General features: G+C 43.3%; 1 protein-coding gene across 2 annotated transcripts in view; it reads left to right on the top strand.

The window, feature by feature from the left end:
• HNF4G (hepatocyte nuclear factor 4 gamma) overlaps nucleotides 1-19857 on the top strand; it is a 107018-nt gene that overhangs the window by 39714 nt on the left and 47447 nt on the right. The window lies entirely within an intron of this gene.

The raw sequence follows: 19857 nt of genomic DNA, 5'->3' as shown, positions 1-19857 counted from the left end.
CTGTGAACAGTTTTAACAGGTCAAATATTTAGGGAAATGTAAAGCTACTGTATGTATACACACTGTCATTTTAAAAAAGAATTCCTTTATGGTAGAGAGCTGCTAGCCCAAAGCTATTTCATTTTTCATTGCAACTCAGATTTCACTCTTGTTATTGACATATGAATATTTTGTTTAAATTTAAAACTGCTTTTAATTAGGCTTTGTTCAAATGATTCTTGTCTATTATTTATGCTTCGTCCTGGTTCTCTTGATTGCTCTTTAGTTACTTTATCCTGATACTCCTGACCAGTCCAAAATTAAGGATGGATAAAGGTGGCAGAATTACACACGATTCCATTTCCATTGTGTCTCCACCTCCTTAAAGACACAAAATCTGGCCTATTTACACACTGCATGTGCTGACTGGGAGTGGTGACTACTAAGGCAAACTCTTTTGGTTCAAACACACCCGCTTGATTGTGATTTTTATTACAAAAGAATGCAAGTTATACTGTAAGTCAACTATGTATACCCAAGAAGTGTACATAAAAAGTATATTAATTTTGGTCATCCCATTGTTTTCCAAACCTTTGAAACCTGAGGTTCAGTAAAATAGAGCCAATCACACAGTGCCCCGTCAATTCTCATTCCGTCTTTTATTCTTTCCTCCTTTGAAGCACAGTCCCTTCTTGGGTGGTATGCCAAATTATGATCTGCATAAGACCATGTTCAGCTCACAAGGGGAAGTGAGGGTAGGTCTGTTTGTGTTTATTTATTTATTTATTATTTTAACACATCATGTTGTATGCGCAATATCACACACCAGAGTAGGGCTTGTTGGAAAACTTTGGAAATTTCAAGTATTTGGATGAAAAATGTACTTTTTATTTTTGCAAGATGGTTTTTGACCAGCTCTGCAACATGTTGGCTGTATTATGGAACCACATGATTTCCCAAGGGATATGTGTATTTGCTGATTAATGCACATTCTGTCATTGCTTATCTATTAAAAGGACAAGTATTTGTTAACCAAGTAAGATAATTAATCTTTTCTTAATACTTATTAGGTACGAGTTGGTCTACTGTACTTAGTGCAAATTTCTGCATTTTGAAAGAGACAGGTTCTCAGAGAAGGAACCAAAAATGCTTGGAAGGTCCTAATGACAATGTTTCAGGAAAGGATAGGCAAACGTGAAAGATGGAAAAGAGACAAGAAAGGGTGTTATGGAGAGAATTGGGCTAATTATGCTCATTAGTCAGTAAGGAAAGAACAAGTAATATTTTGCTGAAAAGACTGTGGGGAAAATATAAATTAAAATAATTTAAGAAGGTTAACACAGTGGAACACTCCAAGCCAGCATATCACAAAAAGTATTCAAGCACTGTTAAAATAAACATTTATTAGAAATCCTCTGGGAAAGATTAAATAAAATCTTGTCATTGCTCTGGGATGGATCAGATCAGGGGTCATCAACCAAAATGAACAGGAAGAGCCATTTTTTTTGAAATTGGTGAAAAACTCAATAATTCACGTGCTACAATGTGTGTGAATATGAGACAGTCCTTAATAACGAACATCAAACCATACTTTTTGTAACCACAATTTTAAGAATGGTGCACACTCACCCCACAATGCACTACAAATATTAAGGGGGGATTTATCCAGTGTTTCAAGATCGCATATAATTTGCTATGTTGATATGAGTTGTTCATTGTTGGGCTTTTAGATGTTCACTAAAATATCAAAAATAATCAGGAGTGTTTGGGTTTTTTTTTTAAACTTTGCAATTGTAGAATCAGGAGCTATAGAGTTCTTAAAGAGCTGCATTTGTCTCCAGAGCCACAGGTTGCAGACTCCTGGATTAGATGATACAGCATCTTGTAGCATGGGAATAGAATGAAATTATAGCACTTAAACTTGGTTCCAATCAAGAAACCATCTAACTTTAAAATAATCCACAGTAGATCTGAATAAACTGTGTAGGGAATAAATCATGGAGTAACCTAGGAAAATTTATGTGCTGAGTACCATATTCAACATTACTTTTCAGTTTAGTATTTGCCCAGCTCTAGAAATGATCAAGATCTGTTCAAGTAAGTAGTATATATTGACAGAGTAACATGCTACTCAATGGCTACATCTACACTTGCCCCCATTCTTCAAAGTAGTGCAGGCACTTACTCCTACATGACATGCTGGCACTTCGACACGACATGACAGCTACATGACATGCTGGCACTTCGAAGTTTGGCACTTTAAAGTTTGACACTTCGAAGTTGCCATGGGCGAGAATTAGCCTAATGAAGTGCTGCATATGCATCGCAGCACTTCATTAGTAATCTCCCATCACCCTGATTACCATGCCCCCTTCAAAGAAGAGGGCAAGTGTAGACATAGCCAACATGGGTGAGTGCAGAGAAGCGGTCTCTTAAAACATCTGCATATCTACCAGCACCTTCTCAGGTGCCCAATCTATGGGACTTTGAAAGGTTTGTGTGTATGATAACAGGTTTTGTACAAATACTGACAAAGCTGTTGAAGCATGCGAGAAAGAGCAGCTTCAGGCCATCCTGGGAGTGCCTATACAATGGAAGCACAAATCTCAGGGAAAAATAGTCAGGCTAGAAACCTGGGTACTCTCAGCAGGGGAGCTTGCATAAAGAAGCTACCATATGTGTGCATTAAAAATAATGGACAGTACCGCTTGACCATAGGCCCTATTTTGGAAGATATCCTTGAAAGATTTGGTCACGGAGAATGTGTGTGAGGAGATGTGAGAAAAGGGAGACAAAAGTTTCATGCCTGATCGCTCCTTTAAAAAAATGCATGCAAGAAAAGGCCTGAATGCAACCTGATTTCTATTGTTATAGTTGTTATTGGCATTACTTTGTATGATAGTAGAATCTTTAGGCCCCAACTGTGCTGGATTTGGTGCAAACATACTTTAGTGTGGTCTCTGCTCCAAAGAACTTACAATCTCTAAAGACACAGGGCACCAAAAGGTGCCAGTAAAGGGATAAAACACACAAGTGGAGTGAATGGGTTGTGGTTTGAATTACATATTAATTGTATAATTACTTTTACTGGTGTTTTATAACATATAAACCAAAACACAAATAGAAGGAGAGGGGACAGGGCAGGAAAGAAAGGAAGAAAGAGATAAGGAAAGAGACAGGGGATCATTAAAGGAAAGTGAGTAGCTGAAATTAAATGATTTTACAGGAAGGAATAGTGTGTAGCATGAGTAAAACGGGTGAAGAAAGATGTATTCCAGAAAACGAAGAGCTAGGTTAATTTTAACTGATGTGGGAAAAGAGGCCAAGAACAAAAGCTAAAACTAAAGCTAGAAACATTCAAACTGGAATAAGGTGCAGATTTTTAGCTCTGAGGGTAAGTAATTATTGGAGCACGCTCATCAAAGAATGTAGATGTTTGGTAGATTCTGTCACTTGTTGTTCTTAAATTTAGAGATTTTTGTAAAAGCTGTCCTGTAGAATCACCACAAGTTTATGGGCTCAACACAGGAATTATTACTGGGTAAAGTTTTATGGCCTGTATTCTGCAGGAGGTCAGACTAGATTATTATAATGATCCCTTCTGATCTTAAAATGGATTAATCTAGGATATCAATGTCTGACAAATTGTGAAGAAAGAATTCAGAAGACAAGAACTTCATTTGAAAGCGTCTTAGCGGATATTATGAACAGTGAAATGAAGGTGGTGTAATTGAACCTAAATAGTTAATAGCTAAATATGGTCCTCTAAATCAGAGAGCAATGGATATCATGTTAATGATAGCTTTTGGAACAACATTGCAGTGAATATAACAGATCCCCCTATTTTTGTTTAAAATTTGAATTTGACTGTCCTTAAGCTATTTTGGGACGTGAAAAACAAATTATTTATCTTCATAAAAGATCAAAAGAAAAGAAAGAGACTTAGTTCTACATAAAAAAATGTGCTGTCTGAACTTGCAAGCCTTTCCTCACACAAGTTCAGGCAGTAAGGACTTTCCATACAGAGCTATCCAAGTCTCTTTTGTTTTGTTCTTGTGGCCTCTTACTGGTAAGGGGAGTTCTTTGAATCACAAGGTGCAGCTCTGAATTGGGTGAACAATTTGTTTCTCCTTCTCAAGATATTTTCACAGTTGCTTTCAAATTTTAAACAAAAATAGCAGGTATTATCTGTTGTGTTAATTGTGATGTTATTCCAAAATCTTTCATTAAGATAATATCCTCCTATATGTAAGATGTCTCATTTGCCTGATTTATATAAGTAAGGGTTTGCAGTATTAGGCTGCTAATGACATTGGAAGTCCTAGCAAAAACACTGGAACCTGACAGAGGAGAATTATTAGCAGTGATGCCAAGCCCCAGGTATCACCAGGTACGAAGGTCTCTGTCATTAAGGTCCACAACTAAATAAACAAGCTGGGATATGATCACTTTATTGCTGTTCACTCTATTTATGTCCTTTTATTGCCCTACTAATGGCGATAGGATTAGGTGTGTAAGAGAGTTCTCAAAGTGTTCAAACCAAACAGGCATGTGAAAAGTGCATGCTTCCCACAGAGATTTTAACTTCTCCTAACCATAGATGGAAAGGCTGATTTACCTTGCACTCAGTAATAGGGGGTGCAGGAAGGAGGCCCAGAGGAACCGAAAAACCAAATCCATTCCTGGGTTCTATCTTCATTTTGGTACAGCTGGTGATTTTATGTGAGTTTATAGTGGCTCCAGTGGGAGGGACTGTTATTACAACTACACCTTTTTCCCCTCCACAGTTACTGAAATGGCACATGCTTCTATGTATGAAAATATGCAGCAAAGAATTAACTTTGTATCTTACCTCTTAAATAAAACCCTGCTCATCTCTGATATTGCTCAAATCAATCTAGGAGATTGGTGTAGTCGTTTCACTTCTGAGGACAGAGAGCACTGATGGGCTAATAAATTTACTGTTTTCTCTTTTGCATGCAGTAAAGTGTAGCAGATCAATAAAGAATATAGTGTCTCAGTGGCCCTACAATTTAGACTATCTGTCCATGACTGAAGTCCTGTTGTATCTAAGTAAGGGGAGATATTTTTGCCCCAATGTACAGATGGGATTTTCTTTGTGTCATTGACTTCTAAGGGGAAAGAGAACACTGAACGGAGTGTAAGATTTCTAGTGAGATTAAAAAAAATGTAAATACTTAATACTTAAGCCGGGATAGTGTGTTAGGCGAACTTAGAGGACGGTAATTACTAGGGAAGCCTGAAGCTGATGCATTCTGATTAGGTTATTAATAGAATAGAATAGGTTGTTTTAGTATGTACCATGGAATTATTCAGAAATTTAGAAGTGGTCTGTGTGTTCTTTTTTTAGAAACTGCTGATAAATTCACAATACTACTGCTTCAGAATGTTTTCTCCATGTAGGGCCTAGCTGTGATACCTTTGCTCATGCTGAATATTGATTTACACCAGACATAGTCCCATTGATGCCAGTGGGACTATGCAAGCTGAAAAGTACTGCTCAGCGGTATCACAGCTTTGGCCCTTCCTTTTGGAAAAGAACAGAAATGATCTTGTCATCTAACTTGACAACTTTATAAATTTCAGAAACTTCTGTACGTGAAACAAATTAAACCTGATTTTCTGTGAGGGCTTACTACTAATACTTTTTCAAAATGTAGATTACCCAGCATCTAAGCATTACGGTCTTCAAAAGAGCAGAAGTTATTTTTTTCATATTCTTCTTTGTGACAACAGTTTTGTGCTCTTAACAAATAGTTTGCCTCTTCTTCACTACATATAATTCTTCCAGATACTATTTCACGGCATGACAGAAGTACCGTACTTTTTTTCTTTCCCCAAGTGGAAGAAAATCTGACAACATTGTATGATGACTTAATCATTTTTTTTTAACTTTCTCTATTAATCTTCTGAAGTGCTTTTATAACTTGATACCAGAGTGGAAATGCTGCATTCGTAGGTGCCATAATCCAAATGAAATAGCAGGATTTTACATTATCAGCATAATTGGTTTGGCCTCTTTGCAGCCCTGCCAAAGGAACTGGGCACCGTCACTGTAGACTTGCCCATCCAGGTAACCAACACCCTGCTTAGACCAGACAACATCATCACCAATAAGTGGGTCAAAAAGATTGCCATGGTGGACGTCACTGTCCCCTTCAAGAACTGGACAGCAGCTTTCCTAGAGGCCTGAATGAAAAATATCAAGAAGTATGCCCTGCTGGCTAACACTCTGCGATCTCAGTGCTACATTGTTGAGATCTATGCCCTGCTGGTGGGGGCACTGGGGGTTTGGGAACCCACAATGAGGTGGTGCTGGAGACCTGTGGCATAGGCCACCATTTTGCCCACCTCATGCGTCAGCTGATGGTGTCCGACGCCATCAGGTGGTCCCAGGACATTTACACAGAGCACATCATGGGCCACCACCAGTACCAGGAGAAGTAAGCAACCTGCTCCCCTGACAACGCGTGCTGCTACATCCTCCTGATCCACAGACCCTCCCCTTCCATGGATACAGACTGCAACCTTTGACTAAGAGAGGACTGAGTGGTCTGCCCACCAAAGAAAGGCACTGCCAGGGACTCTAACCTTTTACACCCCACAGGCTGTGTCTCCCCACAGACGCTGGATTGTGAGGGACTCTGGATGATGACGGAGACTTCAACCAGGGATATGGTTAGGGATCACTCCTGGGGCCCTCCTGGAGCTATAGATTCTGCCCCTAATAGACTTCGCCTGGTCACCCACCAAGGATGGATTCAGCAGGGGCACATCTTTCTTTCTTTCCCCTCCCCCCACTTTGTTTCCTTCCACAGGTGCTGGAGCAGATGACCCATGGGACAGCTACTGACTGCGGCTGTGACTGAAAACGGACGACTGCTGAGGGGCACGTTCAATGACCACCACCGGTGCCCTCCCTGACAGACTCTGCTTTTACAAAGCATTGCTTGGACTGTCATCTAGGAGGGTCATGGCCAGGAACTCAACCACTCCTCTCCCATGCCAGAGGAGAACTCCTTGCCAGAGGAGACTGTGAAGGCTAGGACTGTAACAGAATTTAAGAAAGAGCTAGATAAATTCATGGAGGTTAGGTCTATAAAAGGCTATTAGCCAAGGGTAGGAATGGTGTCCCTGGCCTCTGATTGTCAGAGGCTGGAGATGGATGGCAGGAGACAAATCGCTTGATCATTGTCTTTGGTCCACCCCCTCTGGGGCACCTGGCACTGGCCACTGTTGGCAGACAGGCTACTGGGCTGGATGGACCTTTGGTCTGACCCAGTATGGCTGTTCTTATGTTCCCTCCCCACGAGGCCTTGGTCTGCTCTGTTACCTGAGAGGGTAGCATCAGCAGGATGGTGACCAGCTGTGACCACGACAAAGACAGATGACCGACGAGGGAGATGTTCGGAGATCATTCCCCTTGCTTTGCCTGACCAACAATTAGACTCTGTTTTTGTGGTATTTTTACTTAGACAGCCACCGAGAAGGAACACAGCCAGGGCTTCAACCGCTTTCCCCCTGAGGACTTTATTCCCTCTCAGGTGACAGAGGAGACTGTTGCCAGTACTTCAATGGACTACAGCTGGACAGAAGGGCATGAGATGACTGACAAGGGACATGACTGAGGACAACAAGGGACCATATTGGAGACTGATTAGAACCAGACTGAGGGATGAGAGACACCCACTGAGGGGCATGACTGAAAATTATGAGAGACCATGACAGGGGAAGCATTGGCTTTCATACCTGATGGACGGAGTTAAACTGGACTGAGCTAATTTTTTTTTTTTTTAAATCTTAGGACTTAGAGGGGCAAATTCATCCATTACTGTATTTACTTATTAACAGAGAGATAGCCATGTTAGTCTGAATTCTATCAAAACGAAAAAGCTGTCAGGTACTTTTAAGTGCTATATGACTACTTTTTTTGTTTTGTATTTACTTATGGTGATAGACTAAGACTATGCTACATGTTATGAAGGTTTGTCTAGGAGTTACTTACTTATTGGCTTAAGTATAATTCACAAAACATATGTATCCCAGACAAGGCGGGCTATGATGTATACTTGTTAACAATGTTAAGTGTTTGTTACTGCTGTAACCCACCTCTGTGTTGCGGATGACTTAGATGTGCTTTCTTTCTTATCCTGTGCAATTTGGCTTTGTTTGGTTGTAAACATTCGTTCAGTAAAACTCTTTTAATTTGTTACTATAATCAGCTACCAGTATTAGCCTTGGGAAACTGAGCCAGCCCTACGTAATCAGTTTACACTTAACAGAATCTAGTGTCCTCTCTCATTTTTTTCTTAAATATGTGAACGCTGTTTGTCAATAGCTGTGTAGCTTCAGTAACCTATTAGCTTACTAGAAGCTAGACAACTTACTATTGTGTTTGTCATGGATGCTCATGTGGCTCTCCTCTTGAAGATAATGAACATTTAGTGTGAAGGAAGAAGTCAGGAGGTGGTGAAGCTAATTATGTGTTTCTCAAAAACATGAGTATCCCCTTTTAAAGTCCAGTTTCATTTTCTGAGTTTGATGGCAATGGTGCTTTCTCTCAAGTTTTTTGAAATTCCTTGGAGAAGCCACATGAAGGAGCTGCTGGCTGTCTTAGCTGGTGACATTAGCAACAGATTGGCTGAACTAATATGCACACATTTACTGTCTCTCTGTCATGCTGTAGGTTGCCACATAAGGGTTCCTACTAAGCCCTGAGCTTTAATCCTTTCTTCCTTATGCTGTCGAATTCTCCCCTAGCCCCCTGAGAGGGTTGAACCCCAAAGCTAGAAGTGACTCAGTTCATCTCTAAAACTCAGTCTTCATGATTTTATCAAGCTTTATTTAAGCTGTTGCTTTTCAATTGCTAAGGTATTTGCAACCATTAATTGCATTGCACTTGCTGTTCTTTAAGGACCAGTCTTGGGTATTGCTGAGCTGCACGTGGTTTTGCTGGCAGTATGTGTATCTATATCTATATTTCTTTTAAGTATTTTGTTTGAAACATGCCCACTTCTGTCCAAATAAGCATGTAACTTTGTATAACAACTGTCTATTATTCTTCAACTTTGAACAGCATTCCTTGGACTTGTTGCAGTTTGCTTTTTCTTTTGAGGTTGGCTGTGAAGAGGAGGATGTGATTAAAGCAGGAAGTGTTACCAGTATATATTTTATTTGCAGTTCTAATAAGTGTTTTCTGAAGCTGAGTTTACAAGGAGAGTGTACTTCACTGAAGTGCACATTGTGTGACAAGTCCCTTGTCAGCCCCTCTCAGGGTTCTGCACTTCCTGGCAGAGCCTAGTGTGCCTCAGAGACTTTTGGTGATCCTTTTGCTGCCTTGGGTCATTCCAAAGGCAAGGGTTCCTGCTTACTGAGTCATTCTTATTACAGGCAAGTCCCAAGTTTGGGGGAGGGGCAAAGCTCCCTACAGCAGGTTTGGATGTGCCTGTTCTTCCAGTAGGGCATCACTCAAGGGGAAGTGTGGGGGGAGCCAGGCCTGCTCAATACTCTGGGCTCCAGCTTCCTCTTACTTAGGACCCCTTGGCTGGAGCCCAGAGGTTCAGTTCCCCACCACTTCCCTCTAACAGCATCCCCAGTACCTGGCTGCACCACCTTGCTCTTCTGAACCTCTGGCCTCACTTCCTTGTACATCTCCCAAATCCTTCCTTCTTCCTGTGTGGAAGTCTTTTATAGGAAGCCTGGGAGCCTTAACAGGCAACAGGTGCCTGATTAGCCTTTGTTGCAGGCTGTTTCTTAATGAGCCCCAGCTGCCTGCACTGGCCACAGGCCTGCACACTCTGTGTGCCTAGGTGGGAACAGAAGGGCATTAATCCAGCTCCCAGCAGACTGCCCCTCCACCAGACTCTTCCAGCCTGTGGTCTGCCACAATTGCTTAACTGCAGAATCTGCTAAACATGCATAAGAATAATGCAGTCCCAATCTAAGCTCATTAGATAACATATTTTACTACACTGGTTAATTTCATATCAGCTACAATAACAACATCATTTTGGTTAATTGCAAATCAGATTGAAGTCACAATGCTGCCATTTAGTGAGTCATTCCAGATTCGTTGGAATAATCACAAAATATACTGTTCACTTTTTTTAAAATTAGCTTTCAACCTATGTTATACAGAAATTGTAAACTGTCACTGGGATGTTTAAAAACAATATGATGACTGTGACCTAAAAATAATCCCTTTTATGATATGAACATGTGACAATTTACAAAGACACAAATCGAGTGAGTGTGCAACCATTCTGTCCTCGTCAGCGAATATTTTGGTAACAATGGCTGTGTCTATACTTCAAAGTTAACTTTGAAGTAATCTGCAACTTCCAAGTAGCGTGCAGAGCATCTACACACACTTTCCCTTACTTCAAAGTTAACTTCAAAGTAGGGGAGGCTAACTTCGGAGTCACTACTGGGAATGGAGTAGTGGCTTACTTTGAAGTTTAATTTTGTATACGCTCTGCATGCCTTACTTTGAAGTAAGGAGTCCACCAAGGAGGCACCTCCCCCCCCGAAGGACGGAGAAACTCTGGCCAGTCCAGCCAGGGCTGTATGGTCCCTGCTGGCCACCTTAAAGGAAACAGCTCCCCAGCAACCCCAGGCAGGAAGCTGAGACTATGTCACAAGCAGGGGCAGCACAAACTCTCACTCGGACTGCCCCTTCATGAAGCACCAGCCTGCCTCCACACCCCCTGGCTACCATGAAGGCACGCTAGGACCTCCCCCCAGGGGCCCCAGAAGAGAACTATCAGAGGTCGCAGCTCCCGGGCAAGAGCCGTGCCAGGAGGGGACCCTCCTGGACTGAGGACGAGCTGAAGGACCTCCTCGCACTGTGCAGGGAGGAGGAGGTCCTTCGGCAAACTGGCACCCAGCAGAGGAACGCAGAGGCCTTTGACTGGCTGGCCAGTGGCCTCGCCACCCGGGGCCATCCCAACTGCACTGGCACCAGTGTGCAGATAAAAGTAAAAGAACTCAGCCAGACCTTCAAGAAAGCCGAGGATGCTGCCAGCCGGTTGAGGGCACGGCCTGTCCACTGCCCCCACTACCAGGAGTTGTACAGGCTCCTGGGGCTGAGGGAGGTGATCACCTCAAAGCACGTGGTGGACACCGCAGCTCCCCCACCCCCTGTGGACAGTGAGGACGAGGTAGGCCACTCCAGCACCATGAGCCCCCTGGTCAGGGAGTGGCTGCCAGAGACTGACGATGAGGGCTCCAGTGACGGGACCCTCACCATCACCCTCCCCTCCGGGACACCCAGCCGATCCTCCAGCCGAGCCGAGTCTGAGCTCCAGGACATCACAGCTGGTACATATGGGACGAGCGGGATGTCACCAGGGACGGGGATGGGGACAGGGCCCACCTGGAACAGACCCGCAGCCCACACACCTGAGGAAGGTGGAAGGGGAGGGAACATGGGCCAACCCTTGCTGGGTGAGAACCTCTGGGCACCTGGGATCCCACAGGGCTCAGGGTCATCAAGCGGCAGGGGAGCGAGGTGGGGGCCAGCACAGTGGAGGCCCTAGCCCCCAGGGGGTTGGGACCCAGCACTTAAGGACCATCCCCCTGTCTCCTCCTATCTCCACAGGTCCATCGTCAGGAAGGCACAGCAGCCCACCGAAGCAGGCTGCAGCCTCACGGGGTCGGGTGGCTGCCCCATTGCCCCAGCCTGCATCCCACTGTGGCTGTGGCAGGGCCTCCCACAGGCAGTGTTGGAAGGAGGAGGAGGCTGCTACCAAACAGGCAGTCATGCGGGAGATGACAGGGGTGTTCCAGGACCGGCTGGCGATGGAGTGGGACATGTGGGTGCGGCTGACCAGCAGCCTGGATGCTGTGGCCCAAGGCTTGGCTGCCTGCCTAACCCAACTGCCTGCCCCCTCGTCAGCCCTGCACACAGCTGCCTCCCCTCCCACAACTGCCCCTCTGGCAGCCGCCCTACCTGCAGCTGTCCACATCCTGGCAGAACTGACACCATCTGCCCGCCTGGAGCTGGCTAAGTGGCTGCTGGTCGAGGCAGGTGCACCTGGCCCAGTCCCAGTGGCACGCCCTGCACACCCTGTGGAGGCCGAGCCCGTGGCACCCCTACCCCAGCCCTACCACCCTGTGGTCCCAGCCTTTTTGCAGCCCTGCAGGGTGCCCCAGACCCAGGGCAGTAGGGGCAGCCATGGCCAATGCGACTCCCAGCCCCCACCCACGCCACTGGGCGACTGAGTCTTCCCCCACCAACCCCCTGCTCCCAGTTCAGTCGCCTCACCTAGCCTCCTGCCTCCCCCCTGTGGACCATTCCCCCCATGCACTGTAAATAGTTTCACAAGTTGTTCTGTTTGGTTTTGCAAAACAAGGTTATTTCCCTAATACTAAAATTTGATGTTCCCACCCTAACCCCGTGTCCCCGGTGCTTGGTGTGAGAGTAGTTGGGGCTGGGGGGAGCCTGAGAGATGGGGGTGGGGGGACCATGGTGCGGTGTGTGGCTGGGAGAGTCAGGGCAGGCCCTGTGTGAAGACCTGGCACAAAGCCTCCCGAAACCCTGACCCCATCCCTTTGTGCCTCATGGCATGGGATAGCAGGCGACTGCTCGTACCCAGCCCCTGGGTCTGCCAGCCCTCCATGAGCTTTTGGAGGGTACAGCAGGTGGCAATCACTGAGGGGACGTTTGGGAGGCTGACATCCAGGCTGGTGAGGGGGCAGCGAAACCTCCCCCTTAGACTCCCAAATGCTTGCTCCACTGTGCCCCTGGCATGGGTGAGGCAACTGTTAAAGGTGTCCTGGGCTGGCATGATGCATCTGGTATAGGACCACATGAGCAGTGGGTACGCAGTGTCCGCCACGATGCAGGGGGGGGACGTACGTGCCCTCCTGCATCTGGCGTCCCAGCCATGAATTCTGGAACACCCAAGCGTCATGGGCCCTGCCCGGCCACCCCATGCACACGTCCAAGAAACGGCCCCTCATGTCCACCAGGGCCTGGAATACCACTGAGTGGTACCCCTTCCTGTTAATGTAGGCCCCCCCGCCCCATGGTCCAGAGTCCAGATTGCCACATGTGTCCCATCCAGAGCTTCGAAACAGCTGGGGAAGCCCAGGTCTGTGAACCCAGTGAGGGTGGCGTCCAGGTCCCTCAGGGTCATGACTCATGGCATGAGCACCCTATTGATGGCTCGGACAACCTGCAGGGGAGAAGGAAGACACGTCCATGAATGCCAGACCAGTGGGTCATTCTGAAGTTCCCCAGCCACTGCTTGTTGTCCCCGTCCTCCAGCGCCAGCTGGTCCCACCACTCGCTGGTGGTGGTGAAGGCCCACCAGCGCTGGATTGGGGTGGCCTGGGGGAGTGGCAGCAGTATCGTGGCCAGGGCCTGCAGGCTGGGTCCCAGGCAGGTGACCTGGCTGTGCCACTGGGAGATGAGGGCGACCAGAATGGCCAGCAGGCTGGCCAGGGTAGAGAGGGCCTCATCCTTGGGGAGGGTGGGAGCGGGCATGTTGTTTGACTGTTCTCCCCAGCACATGCTCTGTTGCTGTCCACAGCCTGGCAGCCTTGAGCTCATGCAGGGTGGGGGTGTTGGGAGGGGCCCTTGAAGGGGTTGGCTGGCAGCGAGATCGGGAGGGCTTGTCAGCCGTGCAATCCCATGTCTGCCTCATTCCTGGCCCCTTACTTTGAAGTAGGGCTAATTGTGTGTAGACACTTAACTTCAAAGTAGGGGGGAGCCTACTTCGAAATAAGGGAGGGTGCATTTTTTGCATAGACACTCTACTTTGAAGTTGCTTACTTCCAAGTATAACTTCGAAGTAAGCAACTTCAAAGTTGCTTTGTAGCATAGACACAGCCTATTAGCGCCTTCGTATTTCTAGCTAGACAAGATATTTCTGCCTGGATCTTCAAAATCTTTTGTTGCTGTATCATATATCTATCCTTACATTCCTGTTAGTTTCTCCATAACATGCCCTAATTTACTGTGATGTTTCTGACTCCGTCTCCTAAGTCCCTGTCATTTTATCCATTTAACTTTATTTCCCTCCACCTCCCTCGCCCATCTATCAAGTTCCAAGTTAGGCCTTTCTTCTTGCTTTTCCCTTTCGGTCTGTGTACTCTTCCATGTGTGTATGCTATCTGTATCCTCTTCCCGTGTCTTTTTGTTTGTTTGTTTGATTGATTGAGTGGTATGTTGTTTTTTTTTCCGTTCCTTCCTTTTGTGAGATACCTCAAGGTATATTTCTCTCCAGACCCTCATTCTCCACTTTCTTTTCTCCCATACAATATTGGGATTTTTTTTTTTTTGGTTCCATCTCCACCCTTATTTTCTCATAGGCCTCCCTCCACATCCTTAGCTTGATCCATGTCTCCTCTCATTCTAATTCCTCTGATCAAGGCCTGCATACAATTCTGAAGAACATCCTCTTACTGAGCTTGGAGCCATTTCTGCTGTTTAGTTCCTGCTACACCTGCCGTATTTGCAACTTTCTTCCATAGCTGAAAGTAGATCTAACTTTCAGCTGATCAGATGAAAGACATCTGACAGGTGTGAGTTGTAGGTTACATTCTCATAGATGTTTGGAAGATGTAAACTAACTGAGATCCAGAACAGTCCATCCAAGTCAGGACCATCCTTATGTGCATATGTTAGGAAAGTTTTCACAAATAGCCAATGGAGCAGTAGTCCCTTCAGAGTGGGTTAGAGAAGCATGATTTTAGACACAAAATGGGATCCTAGGAAAGAGTTAAGAAACATAATGCATACCCCCATGCCATACCTAAGCAGAAGAATTCTACATTCTTTACTACGGTTTAATACACTTCCAACATGTTATTGGACACCTATATTTTGCCATGAGCACTTGTTCAGCTGGACACAGAAACATTAGATTTATGGATTCCAAGTGGGCCACCACCAACTTTTGGGGCCATCCAAGGTGTAGGAGTGATAGCAGGGGCCTGGAACTCCAAAAGAGACTACTTGAACACTATTGTCAGCCTATGAAAAGTAAAAATGCAGTTTCAGATCTCTTCCTTTTGACTCTGTTTGACTTTGGGAATTGGAGGAAAACATGCCATGTCAAACAAATAATTTGTTTTATAACCCCTGACCTAATACAGAATGCCAACCTGACTTTTACAGTGTTACTTTAAAAGCTGCTGTCTTCCACTTCTATTCAGCATCAAGCCAACAAGCGGAAGGAGGCTGGACATCTTTCTGCCCCACTAACAATCTATTCATTGCGTTCTTCAGTACCAAACATATTTCTTAGACCATAAACACATTTTTAGACTTTAAAGTCTACATGGTATAGATTATGTCTTCATGTCTTCTTACGGTTTCTGGTCCAATGGGGCTCTGATCCACATTGGGGCCAACATTATATAAATACCTCATAATAATTTATTATTTAATTTAATTCTAATTAAAATAATTAGAAATTGTCCATAAATGTCCCATTAACCTGATTTTTCTAGCTGTTCACCTCTGAATAACCACCATAAATGTTGCTTTATAGGCTACTTTTCTGTAATGGTGGCAGGAACACCAAAACCAGCAGTCTCGTAACAGTTTTCTGAAAACAAACCTGACTTTAAACTATACACAACAGACCCATTGGTATAAGCCAAATCTAGACTGGAGCTGACTTCAGTATTTCTTAATTTATAAAATGTATATTGTGGTGCCCCTTCCAAGTGGTCTGTAGTATGTCCAAAACAAAATCACCCATAAGAAAAGAAGAAAATCCTATTGTCCCTGCTTTCTCTGTCCCTCTGTCTACCTCCAGCTTCTAAGATGATTTGAATAGTTAGCATGCTGTTTTTTTAATAAAACATCAGCATGAGATAAGCCGTGCTGTAGTGACCCTCCCTTCACTTTACTGGGTGCAGAGATCTCAGTTTTCTTGCGCTCAGACCCTACTGACTCAAGTCTTCCTGACTGTTAAGCAAACAAATTTTGCTGTTCTTGCTTATTAGACCATTATTTGGCTTGGCTCCGTTTCTCTTTTTTGGAAGTTAAAACACAGGGTTTTTTTTTTTTCCTTTCTTTTCAAAATAGGATATTTTACAAAAGAGTTCTGGAGTATTTAAATGCCTCTGTATGTGTTCACAGAAATAAGTATCTGAAATGTGTTATGTTAGGAAGAGTGCTCACATATCAGGGTGAAGCTGGGCTTTGTTATTCGGAGGAAATCAGAGTTTTTAGTTAGAATTACTTAAGGTAGCTAGTGGGCTGAGAATACAGCGTATACAACAGCCCTTTTGGTTTAATTATGTGGCCTCTGTGCAACATAGATTACTCATACATCTTTACAGATACATTTTCAAAAGATACCAAAATATTTGTTGCTGCAGTTTTTGGGTGTCCAGCCAAAAGCACTTCAAATTACCTAGGTATGCTTTTTTCCCCTGTGATCAAGGTGGATGGCATAGTTAACAGGATACCTTTATTTTCTAGATGAAAACTGTTTCTTTTAAATACATTGTAAACTATGTCCACATTTCAATCTGTATATATCTCATCACTTAATTTTACTACTGATGTGCATCACCTTTTATCTTTTTTTTTTTTTAAATTTATTCCAACAGAAACATCACTCTCTGGTTTTATAACTAAGCACTTAACACAGGGTCAACTTTTGGTTGAAATGAAGAATCATATTTGTTAGGAAACCTCTTTTCCCAAAGTCCCAGGATTTTTGAGCGAGTGTCTTCAGGTAGCATTTATCTTGTCAGCACTTTTACGAAGTATTCAAGGAAAACAGAAGAAGTGTGATCCACTCATTAGAGCTGTAGCCTGGGACTCAGGAGGCAAGGCTTCATGTCCCTGCTCTGCCACAGACTTCTTGTGTGATTTTGGGCAAGACAACTTATCTTTCTCTGCCTCAGTTCTCAATCCATAATATAAAGTTCATTGTTGTTTTCCTACCACACATGGGTGTCAGAATAAAGATTGCAAGGTCTTCAAATACTGTTAGGCTACATGCATATCTTAGACAGAATATGATAAAAGGGCTGTTGATGTCAACATCTGGATGTGTCCTATTTTCCAAAACATCCTAGCAGGGTGACATGTCCCATCTAGCAGAGTACTGGCCTCTTTGCACTCACCACTGGCTATTTAAGCATGACTAAGCAGATAGTAACTCAGCGATTAACACTATGTTTTGGCTTTTTTACTATCACATGGAAGCTTTGACAAGTTTCCTATGAATAGATTTTCTCTGCTCCACTGTGCTCACCACAGTTTCCATGTCAGTGAAGTTCCCAGGCTTGTTGCTCAGTATGAGATTTCTCAGCCTGTGGTTTATTAATCTGTGATGTAGGTAATTTAATATTCTAATGCCCCCATCCCCGACCAACATTTAAAGAGAAACTTTTGCTGATTTTGAACTAATGGAAATGCTGTTTATAGGGATAATCTAAATTTAAATTCATATTGAGATTTCTAAATATTTATATGGTAAAGTTTGATCATTACAGTTTCTTTTCTTTCTAAGTGAATGCATAACACCTATTACAGTTAATAGGATTCTTCTGAACATTCCAGAGGATATAGATTTGCTGAGGTTACATGTCTGATGAAAACGAAAATTACTTTGTTACATATTTATTAGCTCTGGGTAAATAATGTAGTACATTGTTAATGAATATTTATGAGTTTTGATCTCCTGGTATTTTGAGGGGAGATTTATGATTTTTGAATGTTTGGGGTTGGCAACAGTGTATCCAGTTCTTAGGGAGCACTGCAGTGTTTTAAGGGCCAGATTTTCAAAATGCTGGGCTATCATTGCACTAGAAACAGCTTGATTTTGCACTCTTTAGACATTCAGGCCACTATATTTTCATGTGTAAATTGGTTAATGAGTTGTTTTGAAAATCTGGATGCTTACTAAGAGCTTGTCTATACTTACGGAAAGATCGACATGCTGGCGGTCGATCTTCCAGAGTTCGATTTTGGTGAAGATGTGGCAAAATTGACCTCCCTGGGCTCAGTCATCAACCTGAGCAAGGGACATCGATGCAAGACTGTAGAGGCTCGGACTTCACTAGGGAAGTAAGTTGATTATGATACATCAATTCTAGCTACATAAAAGTCATAGCTGGAATTGTGTATCTGAAATCGACTCTTTTTTCCTAGTTTACACTTACCCTTCGGGTGCTTACATGGAAGCTACTGGGTAGTTTTGAAATACTGGTCCTAAATATTTAGGAAATTTATGCTTGGATTCCATCTGATTTCATGTTTCGTTGTCTAAGTGACAAATATGACTTTTCTATTACTTTACTGTGTTTGCACCTTAAATTTATAGTCTCAGTAATGCTGTAAGCTGTTCATTATTGATCTTCTTGCTAATAAAAAAATAGAGATATGTTCAGCTAAGGACAAGCTCTGAAATTATTGACAACTGCACTTCAGTAGGTCTGTGTAAGAGTTAAGCAGTCAATGCTGAGATTAAATCTTTTAAGCAAGAATGTGATGAGTCAGTTTAGGCACTAGTTAAAATTTAAAAAATTTAGGCAGAGTAAGTGGAATTAATGGATCATGTTGACTACTCAAGTGATTTAAGCTGACTGTCCTACAAGACCCAGAGTTACATAGTTACAAAATTAAATAGAATTCTATTGAAGTTGTTTTGGAGCGTTCCTTCAAACAGATTTTAACTCATTCCGCAAAGGATGAATTACAGAAATCAGAACTTGGTATGATTAATTTACTACATAGGAAAGATTGCTTCTAGAGAGGCTAATAAAGCCACCTTTTCCAACTTCGAGTTTTCTAGAACTGTTTTGTTTTGTAGAGAAAAAGCAAGTTATTCTTCTGATCTGTGAGGGGATAATTGAAAATGTATGCCATTGTACTACATTCTTACACTGTTTTTCTCAAGGTAAATGTGGCTAAGACGCATTAAACATTATCTATCTATATAAAACTTGTTTATGAGCTAGTATGAGTAAAAGCCTGCTGAGAAGGATTATTATCAGTCTACTAATTACCTAGATATTGTTAAACTAGGATTTTTATCTTGCTTAGAAATACCATGATGCAGTTGTTTTTAATCTTACTTTTGAACTCTCTCCTCTTTTCAGTCTATTCTCCTGAGTGAGTCTCCAATTAATTTTTTCAACGTGTATCAGAAAAGAATAAGTTACTTGATCTAAGCAAATAATTAACAAACTCACCAATCACATGTCATTTAACTATAACTCGGAAAAGCTGTCCCAAGCTGACTGCAAAATTTTATTGCACAAAAACTCCTAGGTCACTTCCACACAAAAAATACTTAATGGATTACATAAAACAATAGTTTGTTAAAGGGAAGGTATTTTAATATTCGATATCAAGGCGTACATAACTGTTACTATTGCCATATGTAGAGGGAAATGCAACTGACTTCCTCTAAGTACCCCTCCCGTCTGATCTATAATTGGCTACCAGTGCCTGGCTCAACAGATATGGCAACAAACTGATGATTGATCATGACAATGAAGACACAAGATAGAATGAAGTGGTAGGGTGCAACTTTACTAATGTTAATCACTGATGCAGTAGCTGTGCCAAAATCAATTGGGTCCAGGGCAAGGTTAACCCCTTCACGAGAGATAGGCAACAGGACAGCAGGGACAGCTCAGTCAGCCTAATCCCCTGATCCATCCACAGGGGTTAGCCCTGCTGATGAGTTCAGTGACCTTTTACAATATGCGCAAAGGAAGAAGGTAGCTATAGTTTAGAGGTACGTGGTCCATCTATGTGAGAGCAGACCTACGAACAGGGGAGGGACAATGAGGGGTAGGCACAGGGAGTAACTGCCCCGGGGGCTCAACCATTCTAAAGGGCCAGGAGCACAAGGGCAGTTCTGGGGAGTGCTGCAC

This window comes from Carettochelys insculpta, chromosome 2 (genome assembly GCF_033958435.1).
Source record: "Carettochelys insculpta isolate YL-2023 chromosome 2, ASM3395843v1, whole genome shotgun sequence".
Taxonomy (NCBI): Eukaryota; Metazoa; Chordata; order Testudines; family Carettochelyidae; genus Carettochelys; species Carettochelys insculpta.
Note: the sequence above shows the minus strand (reverse complement) of the source record. Positions and strands in the feature narration are given on the sequence as shown.